Genomic DNA, 17,222 nt, shown 5'->3' with positions numbered 1-17,222 from the left:
TGTTAATATTGCTTTCTCCCGTAAGTTAATACCTCCTCGGTATTCAGGACTTGGCCCAAATGTCATTTCTTCAAATACCTAGGTCTAAGTAAGGCTCCATTTTTTGCTAAGCTCTTTCATAGACCTGAATATTTCCTTATGGGTCCATATCTCTGTAACTTTATGTTCATGAGTGAGATTACCTGTTTAGTACCTCTCACCCCTCTAGACTATAAGCATCAAGAGGGCAGATACTGGATTTGTCAATGAATCCTCAGTAGGTATCACAGTATGGTTGGCACATAGTAGGAGCTCAATAAATAGTCTTTAATGAAAGAATGAATGGTTGAAGAGCTCCTCCTCTGGGTACCAAGGGAATTAGCAAATCCCTTCTTCTGGAGCTACCTTCCTCATTAGATGGAGTCTTTTTGGTTATAGTTTTTTAAAATAAGTTTCATCATAAAGGGTTTATTGGAAGGTTCCTTGTCATGTCGTGTGATTCAGGGAGGAGTTGAAAAGTCAACCCAAAGAAGATGGGAACTAGGCTGCCCTACTGATGTCAACCCCAGGAGTTACTAGGCCTTTCCTGCAGAACATTGCTATTAATGTGGTTAGTTTCCATCTCCTGGTGTCTGTTACCCTCATTCAAATTCCAAATTCCCAGAATAAAGAAGTTGATTGGCCCATTTAAGTGAGGGATGGGTCCTCTTCCCCAGTCAGCTCTGCAAGTTCATGCGGTATAAACAGGGCGACCAGTACACCATTTCTGGAGTTCCCAGAGAAAAGAGGGATCCCCATGAGTAAAGGACAGAGTTACTGAAGCAGGTGTTCACTTTGGTCTTCTGATTCATCTCTAATATTGTTTCTTCTCTCCTTCTCCTCACTCCCTTACGTGATGTATATTGGCGGTAGCAGAGTCCCTAGGGTACAGAACTGGAAGAAATGACCATGACGGAATGAAGGGGAAGAATGAACATCAGTTGGAGTTTGGAAACCCTCTGAACAGTGCACCTTGAGCATTACTTTCTGTGTCAGGTTAAGATAATGGTAGCTCCTATAAAACCGATACCAAGAATGTACTAGGGCTTAAACACCATAGAAACTTCTTTCTTGCTCTCCTACAATCTCACATACATTCCTGATCTGTTGGTACCTCTTTTCCAAGAAGTGACTCAGGGACCCAAGCTCCTTCCATGTTGTGGTTTGTCCATATTCAGTTTACAGAAGCTTGCCAAGGCCACTGCATATGTCGTGTCAGTGGAGTGAGAAGCGTGAGGAGAATTGGACCTGGAAATGATACCCAACACTCCCGCTCACAGTCAGTCCATGGACTAGAACTTCGTCACGTGCCACATCCAATTCCAAGGGAGGCTGGGGATTGGAGTGAGTCTGTGAGCTCCTGAAGAAAAAGAATTCAGTTTGAGAAGCTCCTAGTCCATCTGCTAACTGTTATCTGGACATGACTTTGTTTTTTCTCCTGGAGAGTGGATGAGTGTGCCTTTGTGCCTCTGTGTTCTGCAGCGTGCTACCCAGGGTCATATCAGGATGCACAGGAAGACTGGTATGTGTCGGTGTTTGGCAGTTAAGGTGTGGACCTTCTGGGGACTTGTCCAGCTACATGGTGATTTCCCTCTTTCTAGAAATTGTCCCCTTAATCTATAAGATTGGTCCCCATTTGTCTTGCTGATACTACATGACCATAATTGGTTGGCATAGGATTAGACACCCGACTGGCCAATCAAAGCCTCTCATTTGGGAATTTGAAATTAGATCAGAGACTCAATCTTGGAGGTTGGCTGTGGAGTCATCTTCATAGCAACCTCTTGGGTGAAGACCCTCAACCCCCTGTAGGGAAGGCCCTGAACGGGCTGGACCCTGGCTTTCCCATGGCAAGCTGCTCATGGCTCCCTTGCCTGGAGGGATCTCTACCATCAAAACTTTTTTTTTTTTGTCTGAGTAATTCAAATTGGTGGCTACTTCTCGCAACCAAAATAATTTTAATCAGTAAAGAAATTTAATTTTTATCTTGGACAAATCACTTTAACAGCCATGGATTTCTCTGGGTGCCTAGGTGGCTCAGTCAGTTGAGTGTCCAACTCTTGGTTTTGGCTCAGGTCATGAGCTCATGGTTCGTAGGTTCAAACCCCATGTGGGGCCCAGTGCTGGCAGCATGGAGCCTGCTTGGGATTCTCTCTCTCCCTCTCTTTCTGCCCCTCCCCTGCTCACTCTCTCTGTCTCTCTCTCAAAATAAATTATCTTTAAAAGAAAACAGCCACAGATTTCTCATTTGTAAGTTGAAGATAATTTTTATCTGCCCTGCTTATCCAGACTTTTTTTTTAATTAATTAATTAATTTTGAGAGAGCGAGGGACCACAAGCAGGGGAGGGGCAGAGAGAAGGAGAATCAGAATCCTAAGCAGCTTCTGCATCATCAGCACAGAGCCTGATACGCCACTTGAACTCATGAACCATGAGATTATGACCTGAGCCAAGACCAAGAGTTGGATGCTCAACTGACTGAGCCACCCAGGAGCCCCTCTCAGGACTTTTAAATGGAATAAACTGAAAACCCATACAAATATAAGTGGGGCTATTTGTCTATAGCAGGCAGAGTTTTAAGAGCTTTTTTCCATGTACGAAAGAGAAGGTTTTCTTTCTTTTTTAACCTTACTTTAATTGCTTTATGGTCAATTTCTCTCACATGCAGGAAATCACCATAGTTAGAGGTTTACTTTTCTTTTCTTTTGCTAGATACTTAATACTTTGATTATTTCTGACACTGAAATTACCCATGCTTTGTCTTTGCCAAACCAAAACCAATTTTTGCATTATTATTGCTGTTTGGAGCTGTATTAAAAAATGCTGTTTGAGAGTCTGAATTGGACAGTTATTCTCAACCCATCACACCCAATGTCCTCTTTTTATGCTACCTCTCATACCGCTGTACTTTTCCAGAATGAAATTATATTAGTTTGTATAACAAATGAACTGGGGGGGCTGCCATAACAAAGTATCATAGACCTCACAGCTTAAATATCAGAAAGTTTTTTCTCATAGTCCTGAAGACAGGAAGTCAAAGACCAAGATGTCAACAGGGTTGATTCCTTCTAAGGGCCTTGAGGGAAGGGTCTGTTCCAGGCCCTCTTCCTTCACGTATAGCTGGCCATCTTCTCCCTGTGTCTCTTTATATTGTCTTCCTTCTATGCATGCCTGTGTCCAAATTTCCCCTTTCAATAAGGGCACCAGTCATATTGGATTAGAACCCACCCTGATGACCTAATTATAATTTGATTCTTTCCATAAAGACCTTATTTCCAAATAAATTTGTATTCTGAGGTTCTGGAGGTTAGAACTTCAACATAGGAATTTGGATGCTTGTAGGGGGAGGTGACACAATTCAGCCCATAACAGAAATGAATCTAATCTCTGTACATGCATTGTATTATATTTTTTTATTTTTTTTAATGTTTATTTTTGAGAGAGAGAGAGAGAGCACAAGAGAGGGAGGGGCAGAGAGAGAGGGAGACAGAGGATCCAAAGTAGGCTCCATGCTGTTAGCACAGAGCCTGATGCAGGGCTCAAACCCACAAACTATGAGATCATGACCCAACCCAAAGCCAGATGCTTCACCAACGGAGCCACCCAGACACCCTGCATACATGCATTATATTTTCAATGGTCAACATAGGGGTGCCTGGGTGGCTCAGTTGGTAAGCATCCAACTCTTGGTTTTGGCTCAGGTCATGATCTCACGGTCATGGAATTGAGCCCTGTGTCAGGCTCCACACTGAGGATGGAGCCTGCTTGGGATTCTCTCTCTCCTCTCACTCTGCCCCTCCCCTGCTCACACACTCTCTTTCTAAATAAATAAATAAACATGAAAAAAATTAAATGATCAATATAATGCTCTGACTTAAAAAGATATGGGAAGTAATTTATAGCAAGATAGTATGTTTCCACAGATAAATGCTCAGGCAGGAGTAAGGTAGAAAATGTAATGCTCAAGTCAGATTCTTGGGTGTCTGCACAGCCTTTCTATGAAAGCAGCAGATAAGAATGCAGCCTGCCGCAGGTGAGCTGTGCTGGCAACTCAAATACCATGGGGCACTGTCATTGGTGACATGGTGTCCCAAATAGTGACTGACTATTTACAAAGTACAGTCTTCCCTCAATTTATATGGGAGTCTCATTCCAGGGAATTCAGCATATTTAGAACCTTGCAAGAAATACTTTGTGTTTTTTTTTATCTATGGGAAGCTCTGGTGGAACATTTGGAAGTTGGCAGGATGTGGGATAACTCTTTACTGCAGGGGACTGTCCCAGGCATTGCAGAATGTTGAGTATTCTTGGCTTCCACCAAATAAATATCAGTGGGACACCCCTGGCCATTGAGACAAAAGTACCATACAAAGTTTTACAATAGTTGACACACTGAGAACTGTGAGAGGAGAGAGAACTTCAAATAGCCCAAGGAGAGTTATTGCCAAGGTGAGGGATGAGAGGCAATGGGGTGCACCATGTGCCATGCTGAAGGAACCATGTCTGTTTCCAACCAGACACTGGCATCCCTGATCAAGAGGGGCAGGACAGAAAACATCAACCAGTGCTCTCCTATCTGTGATCTTGTATGCCTGATTGCAACTTGGAAGTCCCAACTCTTCTTTATTACAGTAGTATGTTCAGGGCCCAGCCTAGTGCTTGGCACATAGCAGGCACCCAATGTTTGCTGGGTATTGTTGAATGGCATTCTTTTTTTTTTTAAGTTTATTTATTTATTTATTTATTTAGTGTGTGTGTGTGTGTGTAAGAGAGAGAGAGAAAGAGGGAGCGAGGGAGGAGCAGAGAGAGAGGGAGAGAGGGAATCCCAAGCAGACCCCGAGCTGTCAGCACAGAACCTGACATGGGGTTCAATCTCAGGAACTGTGAGATCATGATCTGAGCCGAGATCAAGAGTCAGACGCTTAGCCAACTGAGCCACCTGGATGCCCCTGAATGCAATTCTTAAAGTAGAGTTGGATGAGTCGATGTGAGAAAATTCACATATGTATTTTATGTTTGTTCATTTACATATGCATTCGAACAGTTGTTGAACTATGAGTTGACATGGTGTTAATTCCTGGAAAAACCCACCAGCAAGAGACAGTCCCTGATTTTAGCGTGTGCAGTCTAATGAGGGAGAGAGACCCATATGCAGGTCCATTCCAATATGGCGCCAGTCAAGTGTTACATATGGTGGGAACCTGAAAAGAGGGGTGCTCCACCCAGGATGGGGTGAAGGGTGGGATAAGGGAATTCTGGTAATTATCAGGGGTGACTGAGGGTGCCCCAGGGAGTGATGTGCTGCTGGGCTACTACTTTCTTTCTCAGTAGGGACAGAAGATAGTGGGGAAATAGAAAGGGAACCCCAGTTTTGCAGATAGAAGATAGGTCATGGGATAAGGAGCTAGAGATGCCACTTGTGCCCCATTACAGGTCCTGGTCCCCCCCAAACTTCACCCCACACCTGGAATTCTCAGAGCCTCTTCACTCCAGTTACACCCTCTTTCCTCTTCTTTTGTCACTCTTCCTAACTCTGTTTTCTGGTGTAAGCTCTGCCTTGAGCAGAAGACGACAAATATATTCAAGGGTGGTGGATTCTGGGGGCTCAGTCTGGCCTAGACTTTGAAGAAACCAATCCTTTTGGAAGTAGCAACAGGCTCCTGGCCCCCCAGAACAATCCCCCAGGCCCATCTCTCTGGAGCTCCTACCCATAAAGGTGCTGTCACAATGTCCTCTACCTCTGCTGCCCATCCCCCTCCCATCTGTCCTCTCCTAACTTGTCCATGCTCCCAGCTGGGTTCACCATCATGGTGTTTTCATCCATGTCCAACCTTCTGAGAAGCAGCTCTGGATTCCGGCTAAAATATGGGGATGGAGACATGCTTAAATGAACTCCTAATGGCAACAAGAAGAATTGAATTAAACAAAAAAGCTTCTGAGTGGGGTCCAGAGCCTCAATAAAACATCTTTGTGCTGGAATTCGGAAGAAGACTTTGATGAAGGAATGATGAAGGGAACAAATGGGAAAAACGTGGTCCCTGCTCACCCTCTGTGAGTCTGAAGGCAGCGGAAACACTTCCAGGCATCATTTCTAGCCAAGGAAAGAGGCTAAGCAGTTTTCTGGAGCCAAAGACTGCCAGGAGTAATAAGAAAACCCTTTAAGTGAGCTTTCTCCATCTGTTTAGTTTCTCATGCTGAAAAAAGAAGAAAAAATATAAATAAATGATTCAGAGAAATGTCATATGCAATTACCTCCACCAGGGAAAAATAAACAAGACTTCACTTCATTAGGAAGATTCTCACATGGAAGATTCTGGTGGTCTTCCACATGATGAGCTTCCAAAGTTTGGTTGCTCAGACTCAACTTCCGCCCAAACTTGACTCCAGCAGCCAGGGTGATCCAGTGCACTGGACATCTCCCAGTCTGCTCAATCAAATTGTCCAGAGATGAAATCCAGTTGAAGGGAGTATCTGGGTAGACTGGAAGATGAGGGGTCAATAAGGCCCTGGCCTGTCAAATATGGTGGTAGGATGGTGGGAGCTTACTCTGTGAGCACTCACACCAGCCTTCCATTGTTTTTACCACCAGTTGTGCTAACCAACTGCCAATGGTGCTAACCAATGGCTTCCTTGGGATCATTGAGAGCAAATTACAGCATGGCCCTACTTGGCAAACACAGTAATGTGCCATGCCCTTGGGGCTGACTCTGCCCAACAACATCAGAACAGGAGAAAGTCAATTTGGACCTTTAACTTTAAAATTGATTTAACTTTAAAATAGCAAGAGTGTTTGCTCTTAGCCTGCAGCTAGCCTTGTAAGTCTCCAGCAGGGCCAGGAAAGCTGGTCATTCAACAATGCTCATAAAAGCAATGTCCTTCTAAAATTCTCTCTGCAGAGCACTGAGCCCAGGGTCTTATGTGCTCGGATCTTCAGTGAGCAAGATTCATAGAAGGTGAGTGGTAAGTAGAGACTGCTTCTGTACAGAGATCTCTGTCCCTACTGACATCTGAGCAGATGACCACACCCCCAGGTTTTCAGAAAAAACCAAGGCCATGTACACCAGCAACCTCAACTTTTCTGTTCCATGTATCTTGGTTTCTTGAAAGCTTTCCCTCCTTCTCCCCCCACCCCAACCCATTCTCTTTTATCTCAGAGAAAGCAAGAAGGGTGTATATCTTCATCTCTCGGCACATGAGACCCTAACCTCCGTCTTGGTCACATCTACTCCTTTCCCATTTGGAATCTTTCTCCAATAACTTATTTTACTTCTTAAATTTCTCCTTCTCTGCTGCCTTCTTCATCCTTGTCTACAAATGTCTTTGGCTTTCCTTCACACCTTAAATTTGGCTTGTCTAAAAATGCGGTTATTCTGTACTTCACAAAACCCACCCATCCTCCCAGTGGGAGACCATTCTCCCAAGCAGCTGAGACCAAACTTTGGAGTGATTTTTGATTCATCTGCCTTCCTTGTGTAACTCTTGCATTCAGTCCTTCTTTTCCATTATCACTGCAACAAACCCAGTTCAGACCCTTACTGTGTCACATTGGGCATAGAAATAAAGATGGCTGTTTCTTAAGGGTTTGTTATCTGCCGTGCACCAGGCTCCCTGCTTTATATGCATGAGCTCCCTCTTCACACCAATGTTATGAAGCACCTGCTATTATCCACTTTTTTCAAGTGGGCAAACTGAGGCTTAAGTAACTTACCCAGGGTCAGTATAGCTGACAAATGGAAGAGTCGGAATTCACAGGCAGGTCTGGTGGCCCCACAGCTTGAGTTCTGAACTGTGATGCTAGGCTCACAATTGTGGTTGACTCTTCGAAGGTCTCACAAACACACAGGGCTTCCTGTGCTTCCTCTAGTCTACCTTCTTCCTTGTTACCAGAGTGATCTCCCTAATGTGCCACTGGGAATGCGTCTTCCCCTGCTCACAATTTCTCACTGGCTCTTCACTGCCTGCAGGATACAGTCCAAACCCCTTAGCTTGATAGTCAAAGTCCCAGCCCCACCTGGAGGCTTACACCTGCCCTTATTCTCTCCTTGTAGCTCTTTTTACTGCCATCTTCTCTTGGCTCCAAAGTCCAGTGCAAATGTGACCTCCTCCATGGAACGTTTTCTGGCCACACTAACTGGAGCGGTTATTGTCTTTGCTTAAACTCACCTTGTGCTTTATTTGGGCCCCTTTCATGGTGCTCGTGATCTAGACTAATTCACAGTACCATGATTTGCATACTGCTTTATTATATTCTTGAGGTCAGGGATATGTCTGGGTTTTCAAAAAAAATTTTTTTTAAATATATTTATTTATTTTGAGAGGGAGAAAGACAATGCATGCATGTCGGGGAGGAGCAGAGACAGGGAGAGACAGAATTCCAAGCAGGCTCCGGGCTGTCAGTGCAGAGCCAGATGGAGGGCTCAAACCCACGAACCGTGCGTGAGATCATGACCTGAGCCGAGATCAAGAGTCAGAGGCTTAACTGACTGAGCCACTAAGGCACCCCATATGTCTGTTTATTTTGGCAACCCTTACAACATCTGTCAAAATGTCACACAAAGGGAAGGTATTACTTAAGGTAACACTGGCTGCTGTGATAGCTACCCCGCAAATATTGGTGGCTTGACACAATGAACATTTATTTCTGAATCTTGTAAAGTTCAGTTGACGATGAGGGGTGGGAATGGCGCTGTGCTCCACATGGTCATTCTGGGGGAAAGAGACCCCTCCATCTTCAACATGTGGCTTCCAACTTTGCTCTGGGCACTGACAGCCAGATGACAGATGTAGTAACAGAGAATAAAGGGAGAAAGATGGCAGGTGTCGGGGGTGGGGGGCGGGTTGCATGGCCCGGGCCTGGAAGTGACACATTCCATTCGCTGAAACTCAGTCTCGTGGCCATAGAAGCCATAAAGAAGATAGGAGATTAGGCATTGTGTGCTAGGAAGGAGAAGAAATGGGGTGGGACGGTAGCTATCCAGGTTATATTTGTGAAATGAATAATTAATACGTTGCTATGTATTTATCAGGGAAGTGGGTTAAGAATGATGGTCTCTAAAGCACGACACACACACTCCAGCGTGCACAAGGTGATCTATTGGGACAAGGAGAAGGATATTAGAGCATCTTTTTAAAAATCTAAAATAATAAGAAGGAACTTCAGCATCGCTGACATTCAGCCTGTGAAATGACGCTGGTGCCTCCATTTGGTCCTGGTGTCGGATCTTCCCGTGTCCCATCCAACGTGCGAGAGTCATCTTGAGGGAAGAGTAGACTTCCCCTGTATGCGCAGGCTGACAGCAGACCCTGCATTCATTCATTCATTTTAGCCCAGGGAGGTCTGACAAATGCAAATCATGTGAGCTAAGTCGAGTGGCTTTATGGCTTATATTATCTTGTTTTTAACGAAACCGGTCCTCACAAAGTGAACAAGTGGCTTTCAATGTACTTCCAGATTAATCGCCGGGTGCAGATAATACTGGTGATAAAAGCAGTGGTGAACCATTAGAAAAATGTCAAGGTTGACCCTCCGATGCAAGCCCTTTGGCGGCCACAGTATGAGGCAAAACATTGATAATCTAATCAGTTCTGGCAATGAGTGACCCCCTCCTCCGCAAATTTGAAAGGCCCACAAAAACTGCTTGAAATAGGAATTACGTCATCTACCATTAACAATGAAATCCAAGCTAAATGGATATTGTAACCGGGGTATCAACTGAAGCTCGTACGAAGCCAAAACTATGTGCGAAACATTTAAAAAACTTATTATCTGGAATATCAAGTAAATGTCTACAATTTGTTTTGAATGTTCAGAGCGATTTACTTAATCCATTGCTTTGCAAACATCACAATAAATTTAATGATAAACATTTGGAAGCCCCTAAAGCCTTATTTAAGTTTCTTATCGAATGGTCACTTTCTTATTCAATAGTAAATGGGGAAAAAAAGCTACGTACTATGGAGGAAACACTTGTGACTCCCGTTGTGGGGACAACTGCGGAACAATAATGCCCGGAACACAAACCGGCAAGCAAATGAAAATGTGTTCCTTTGTCGGCACACACGCTTGGAAGGTGCCTTGAAAACATCACTGAAGATTTAACGGAATAAGTACCGGGAGAAATTAGACAGTGTGGGAGGCTTACTCTGCAGTTGGGTTGAAGTACAGATGCTTCTAACATGTCTCAGCCTCCAGAATTCCCCAGTTCTACTCAGTAATGAAATACATCCAGGACGACTTTCTCCGTGAACGTCTAGAGAAAGGTGGCCTGGAGAAGATATTGTTAATGCGAAGTGACTTCTGTAACCAGAACAATGTTGTAGGAGACGACAGCATCAGTGTCACGCTTGATGAGGCAGCTCATTTGACCCGCATATAAAAGGAATCCCAGGGGAGCCCTATGGAGACAGATCCGAAGGTGATTTTCATTTACTACTTCCTTCACAGGCAGGCGAGCCCTAGGAAGGGGTTGTTGCTGCCTTGAAGGAAGAGTTTTAGAGGATGGCACTGATGAAGCTAATTTTCAAAACAAAATATAGCAGTTAAACACACACACACACACACACACACACACACACACAGGAGCGCCTGGGTGGCTCAGTCAGTTAAGATCATGGTCATGATCTCATGGGTTGTGAGTTCAAGCCCCGCCTCGGGCTCTGCACTGACAGTGTGGAGCCTGTTTGGGATTCTCTCTCTGCCCCTCTGCCACTCACTCTCCTTCTCTCTCTGTCAAAACAAATAGATAAAAACTTTAAAAAGCACGCAAAAAGGCTTTAAAATACGAGAGACAAGGGGCGCCTGTGGGTGGCTCAGTGGGTTGAGCATCCGACTTCCACTCAGGTCATGATCTTGAGGTTCGTGAGTTTGAGCCCTGGGTGGGGCTCTGTGCTGACAGCTCAGAGCCTGGATCTTGCTTTGGGTTCTGTGTCTCCCTCTCTCTCTGCCCCTCATCCACTCATGCTGACTCTCGCGTGCTCTCTCTCTCTCTCAAAAAAAAAAAAAAAACATTAAAAAATTAAAAAATAAAGAAATAAAATATGTGAGGTTCTTTGGACCATTCTGTAATGGAAGGGGGAGTATTATGAACATGTTTTGTATTGCACAGAGGTTACTGGTTATCTTTCATAAAATAACTTAGAAGTATTTGTACAACTTAGAGAGGAGGCATCCGGTTGCTTTGACCATAAGATTAGTGTTGCAAATTCAGGCGGTTTTCTGCAGCCTGTGGCTCTCAGTGGTTTGTTATCTGGCAGAGATTTCTGAAGCAATAAATCAACATAATCTCTAAAGGTAAAGATGATACTTTACCTTCGAGTAAGAAAGTTACCGATTCTCCAGAGTAAATCATGCTATGGAGAAAGCAGTTTGAAAACAGATGTTTGGAAATATTCCAGGACTGTGTAGTATTGTTGTTGAAAATGATGTGTTCACTATAAAAACTCCTATCTGCACATTTTTTAATAATGGAAACTTTTATTTAACCTGTTCCAAAATCTTCCAGAGGTAGTATTTCAGTGAGCTTTTAACCTGTTGGTTTAAAATATTAAAAAGCCAATGCCTTCTGTTTAGATTGCAGGAAAATTCTATTACGTCAGTTAAAACTAGTGCCATTTCAAGAAAGACGTCATGGTTGGGGGGAAGGAGGAAACAGTGAGCATCCTGACACAGTAAAGTACGAACAGACACACACACCTTCCATTTGGTTCTCTCAGATTGGAGCAGTAACTTTTTTTAGCCATGCCAGCCAGTAAAACCGTGCCTCTAAAGACGGGCTTTGTTGGCGTGCCTGGGCGGCTCAGCCAGCTGAGCACCAACTCTGGCTCAGGTCATGATCTCATGGTTCGTGAGTTCGAGCCCCACATCGGGCTCTGTGCTGACAGTACAGAGCCTACTTTGGATCCTGTATCCCCCTCTCTTTCAGCCCCTCTCCTGCTTCCTCTATTTCTCTCTCTCAAAAATAAATAAAACTTTTTTAAAAAACAGGCTTTGTTGTTTCACAAAGTATAAAGCTAAGTCTTTCAAAACTAATGAAGTATATTATTCACCTCTCTCTCATTAAAGATATATTTTTAAGTGTCCTTCACTGTTGGTCCATATTCTATGAGAGACGAAGGGCAATGCTTCATTCAGTTTCTAAAAGTCTTCTAAACATGTGACCATGACTCTTCCTGGCATCGCTCATCAGGTGACACAGGGTCACGAGCAATAGCAGTTTCTGAGTGATTGGAGGAATTCGAATGATGATTGGGGTTCAAATCGAGATAAGAAGGTGTCATTTAAAAAAAGGCACCCATTGGGGAAAAAAAACTCACTAAAGGGTAAAAAAAAAAGAAATTGCACATCCATTGGACCTTGAAAATGGTCAATTACATGCTTTGTTGAATGAATGAATTTGTATCTTGGCAAAAATAAAGACCTGGGCCCAGACTAAGGTATACCAATGGAGCAAGGGAATTTCTTTACATGTTTTCCATTTTTTACTTCTTTGTCTCATGCTTAGTCATGGTGTGTGTGTTTTAGTTCTGTATGTCAAGTCTCTCTTGTCCAATGTAGTCATGAAGGGTACTAGAAGGAGGGTAATATGATATTAGGATAACTCAATGAATTGTAGAATTTTAGATCTCAGGCAAAATTAGAAATGACCTAGCCCTGATGAGTGCTTTCCAAGATTAAATCCTTACAAGTTTTCAAAAAAAATGAAAACTAAAGATGATGTTCATGTGTGAGCAAAAAAATAAAATAAAATATAGAATAAAAAAATAAAGCCATCCATTGGAACTAGAGTGTATTGTGCTAAGCGAAATAAGTCCCTCAGAGAAAGACAGATATCATATGATTACATTCATATGTGGAATTTGAGAAACCCAACAGATGAACATAGGCAAAGGGAAGGAAAAATAAGATAAAAACAGAGGCAGGCAAACCATAAGAGACTCTTAAATACAGAGAAGAAACTGAGAGTTGCTAGAGGGGTGGTGGATGGGGGATGGGCTAGATGAACGATGGGCATTAAAGAGGGTACTTTTTAGGATGTGCACTGGGTGTTACATGTAAGCGATGAATCACTGGGTTCTACTCCTGAAGCCAAGACCACACTGTATGTTATCTAACTTGAGTTAAAAAAAAAAAAAAAAGCCATCCACTGTTTTACCTGTGCTGAATTAGCATTTGAATAATGCCTGGATTGGTAGATGAGGTGGTTAAGGGGAAAAACTCAGCAATGCCTCCTTCACCCATTCAACATTGTTTTTAATGCTTATTTATTTTTGAGAGAGAGAGAAAGAGGAAGGGACAAAGAGAGAGAGACTGAGACAGAATCCAAAGCAGACTCCAAGCTCTGAGTTGTCAGCGCAGAGCTCCACACGGGGCTCAAACTCACGAACCCTGAGATCATGACCTGAGCCAAAGTCTGTTGCTTAACTAACTGAGCCACTCAGGGGTCCCCACCCATTCAACATTTATTGGTTCTCCGCCACCTAAGCAGACACTGCAGGTACAAAGACACCTAAGTCAAGGGCCTGCCCTCAAAGAACACAGAGCCCAGGTTCCACAGGTGACTGAACTTGACAGTTATGCCACCATTCTGGCGACTAAGTGTCTTGTCTCCTCCCCATTCCCCGCCCCGGCCCCGCCTGCCTTTTCTCAGTGAAGATTCTTTGGGAAAATGGCATAACTCCATCTCTCTTCCAGTTCCTGCTGTTGTATTCTTGGTTTCCTGAGAAGAGCTAGAGAAAGTTCTGTCGTTCTAGATCTGGAAACTTTGCCCTAACTCATTGAGGATCTTCTGATACTTCAGTTAGTCCCATATGCTTTCAACCTGCATCTTTTTATAATCTGGGGATTTGTATTTCCTGGCTCTTTTGTCATTTTGCTCACAGTTCCTTATTAAAATCCCAGCCTGAAGCTGTTGACGGCTCCCTCTTATCTTTCTCTGGTAGGAAAATAGGGTGACACATTCAATTGACATTAAGGGGCATGATAATACACAACTGTGATTTATGAGCAATGACTGTGTTCTTGGTAGCGAGCTGAGCCCTTTTACACACATTATTTAGTTTTTTTTAAGGTTTATTCATTTTCCAGAGACAGAGAGACAGAGTGTGAGCGGGGGAAGGGCAGAGAGAGAGGGAGACACAGAATCCGAAACAGGCTCCAGGCTCGGAGCTGTCAGCACAGAGCCCGACACGGGGCCCGAACTCATGGACGGTGAGATCATGACCTGAGCTGAATCGGAAGTTCAACCGACTGAGCCACCCGGGTGCCCCTATATACATTATTAAATTTAATCTTCACTTTGACCTTTGGACCTCACTGGGAAAACTTCAGCTCAGAGAGTTATCTTCTAGCCCAAAATTACGCAGCTGGAAAGTCATAGCCTATGTCTGTGGGACTCCAAAACCCACAGTCTAACCACAATACTACCCCATCTTTCCTCTTCAATGACACACCAGTCTTAACATGTAACACTTACATTAGCTAAATCAGCCAACAAATACTGTCATTAAGAGGTGCTTCCAGAATTCCCTCCCATCCAACTGATGGGTCTCAGTTTTGCAATTCAAATGTTCAGGAAAATAGGCCTCAGTTTTACAAACTCTGCCCTTGACATTACTGTTAGACCCCAAGGGGCTGTGGCCCCCTCTCCATCTACTTGTTCCCATTTCCCTGTATACCCTTTGCTCTGGCCACACCAATCTATTTTCATTGCTGAGTTGGGCCACGCCACTCCTTGATGTCCAGGCTCTACAGTGGCAGAACTTGCTGTCTCTAGCACACTCCATTTTCTTCCTCACCTGTTTCTTGAACCCTTTTCATCCTCAAGACCTAGCTCAAGGGCCCTGTCCTCTCTGAGAATGTCCCAGAGACTGATTCCATCCAGTTGTCAGTACAGTGGCCCATCCTTCTCTGTGACCCCACATCTCTGTTAGAATACACTGCCCATGGTGCAGCCGCTCTGGAAAGCAGTGTGGAGGTTCCTCAGAAAATTAAAAATAGACCTACCCTATGACCCAGCAATAGCACTGCTAGGAATTTACCCAAGGGATACAGGAGTACTGATGCATAGGGGCACTTGTACCCCAATGTTTATAGCAGCACTCTCAACAATAGCCAAATTATGGAAAGAGACTAAATGTCCATCAACTGATGAATGGATAAAGAAATTGTGGTTTATATACACAATGGAATACTACGTGGCAATGAGAAAGAATGAAATATGGCCTTTTGTAGCAATGTGGATTGAACTGGAGAGTGTGATGCTAAGTGAAATAAGCCATACAGAGAAAGACAGATACCATATGGTTTCACTCTTATGTGGATCCTGAGAAACTTAACAGAAACCCATGGGGGAAGGGAAGAAAAAAAAAAAAAAAAAAAGAGGTTAGAGTGGGAGAGAGCCAAAGCATAAGAGACTGTTAAAAACTGAGAACAAACTGAGGGTTGATGGGGGGTGGGAGGGAGGGGAGGGTGGGTGATGGGTATTGAGGAGGGCACCTTTTGGGATGAGCACTGGGTGTTGTATGGAAACCAATTTGACAATAAACTTCATATATTGAAAGAAAAAAAAAAAAAAGAATACACTGCCCATCACCCTGCTATACAGAGACTGGCTGTGCCTGTTCAGCATTTCATTCCCAGTGCCTACCTAGCACGGTATCTGGGCCTGACAGGTAATCAGTGTCATTTGAATGAATGAATGGAAAGTACGAAATGGGGGCAGGGATGGAAGAATCTGGGAAGTCTCCTGGCCACCTCTGTGGCTGGAATGGCTATGTTTCCAGAACTTTGCACAAACACTCAAGTATAATTCAGCCAGCCAGGGTGAGTGGTGTGGCTTGGAAGAAGGAGAAGAAGAGGAGAGAGATCTTCCCCAAGCATCCGCCCAGTGTTGAGACCCCCCACAACTTGGCCTGGTCCCCTAAGCTCAACCCAAAGCCAGGAATTCCAGAAAACATCCTAGTCCTCTCTATGTGGCTTCAGACCAAAACAACAAGACGGTTGGTTGTTTTTAGGATCTGGGACAGTGGGAAAAAATACAGGAGAAAAGTGAGCTGATCACACACCTAAAAGTAACGGTTGCCTGGGGCAGAATGGCAAGCTCATTGCTCGTAAAGCAAAATACTGTGGGCAAGAACCACAACGGTGGGGCGCCTGGGTGGCTCAGCTGGTTAAACGTCCGACTTCGGCTCAGGTCATGATCTCACAGTTCGTGGGTTCGAGACCTGTGTTCAGCTCTGTGCTGACAGCTCAGAGCCTGGAGCCTGCTTGGGATTCTGTCTACCTCTCTCTCTGCCCCTCCCCCTCTCACATGCATTCTCTCTCTCTCTCTCTCTCTCTCTCTCTCAAAAATAAACATAAAAAAAAAAAAAAACAAGAAGTGCAGAAAGCAGGGAGTATTAGGTTCCTACTGCTGCTGTAACAAATGATCACAAACTCAGTGCTTAACACAACATCAGTGTATTGCCTTACAGTTCTGGAGTTCAAAACTCCAGAATCAGTTTCACTAGGCTAAATGTAAGGTGTTGGTAGGGCTGCATTTCTTCTGGAGGCACCAGGGGAGAATCTGTTTCCTTCCCTTTTCCAGCTTGCAAGGGCTGCCCACATTCCTAGGTTCATGGCCTCTTCTCCATCTTCAAATTGTATCAGTCCTTTTCTGCTTCTACCCTTATATATTCTCTCTCTCATTCTGATCCTTCTGCCTTTCTCTTATTAGGACCCCTTTGATTATATTGGGCCCACTGGTATTATCTTGGAGAATCTCCCCATCTTAGGATCATTCATGTAATCCCATCTGCAAATTCTCTTTACCATGTAGGTAACATTTTTGTTCCCATAGTTGCCTGGGATTAGGATGTGGACATCATCAAGGGACCATTATTTAGCCAATCACGGGGGTAGGTTCAGGAGTTTGTGTTCTAGTTCCCCAAATAACTTTTTTAACTTTTTTTTTTTTTTTTTTTTTTTTTTAGTAAAAGTAAGAACAGACTAACAAAATGAATACAGCCCTCCATATAAAAGAAAACAAATCAGGAGCTCCTGGGTGGCTCAGTTGGTTAAACCTCTGACTCTTGGTTTCAGCTCAGGTCATGATCTCACAGCTTCACGTGTTCGAGCCCCACTCTGTGCTGACAATGCGTAGCCTGCTTGGGATTCTCTCTCTCTCTCCCTCTTTCTCTGCCTGTCCCCTACTTGCGCTGTCTCTGTC

The sequence above is a fragment of the Panthera onca genome, chromosome C2 (assembly GCF_046562875.1).
Source record: "Panthera onca isolate mPanOnc1 chromosome C2, mPanOnc1 haplotype 2, whole genome shotgun sequence".
Lineage (NCBI taxonomy): Eukaryota > Metazoa > Chordata > Mammalia > Carnivora > Felidae > Panthera > Panthera onca.
Note: the sequence above shows the minus strand (reverse complement) of the source record.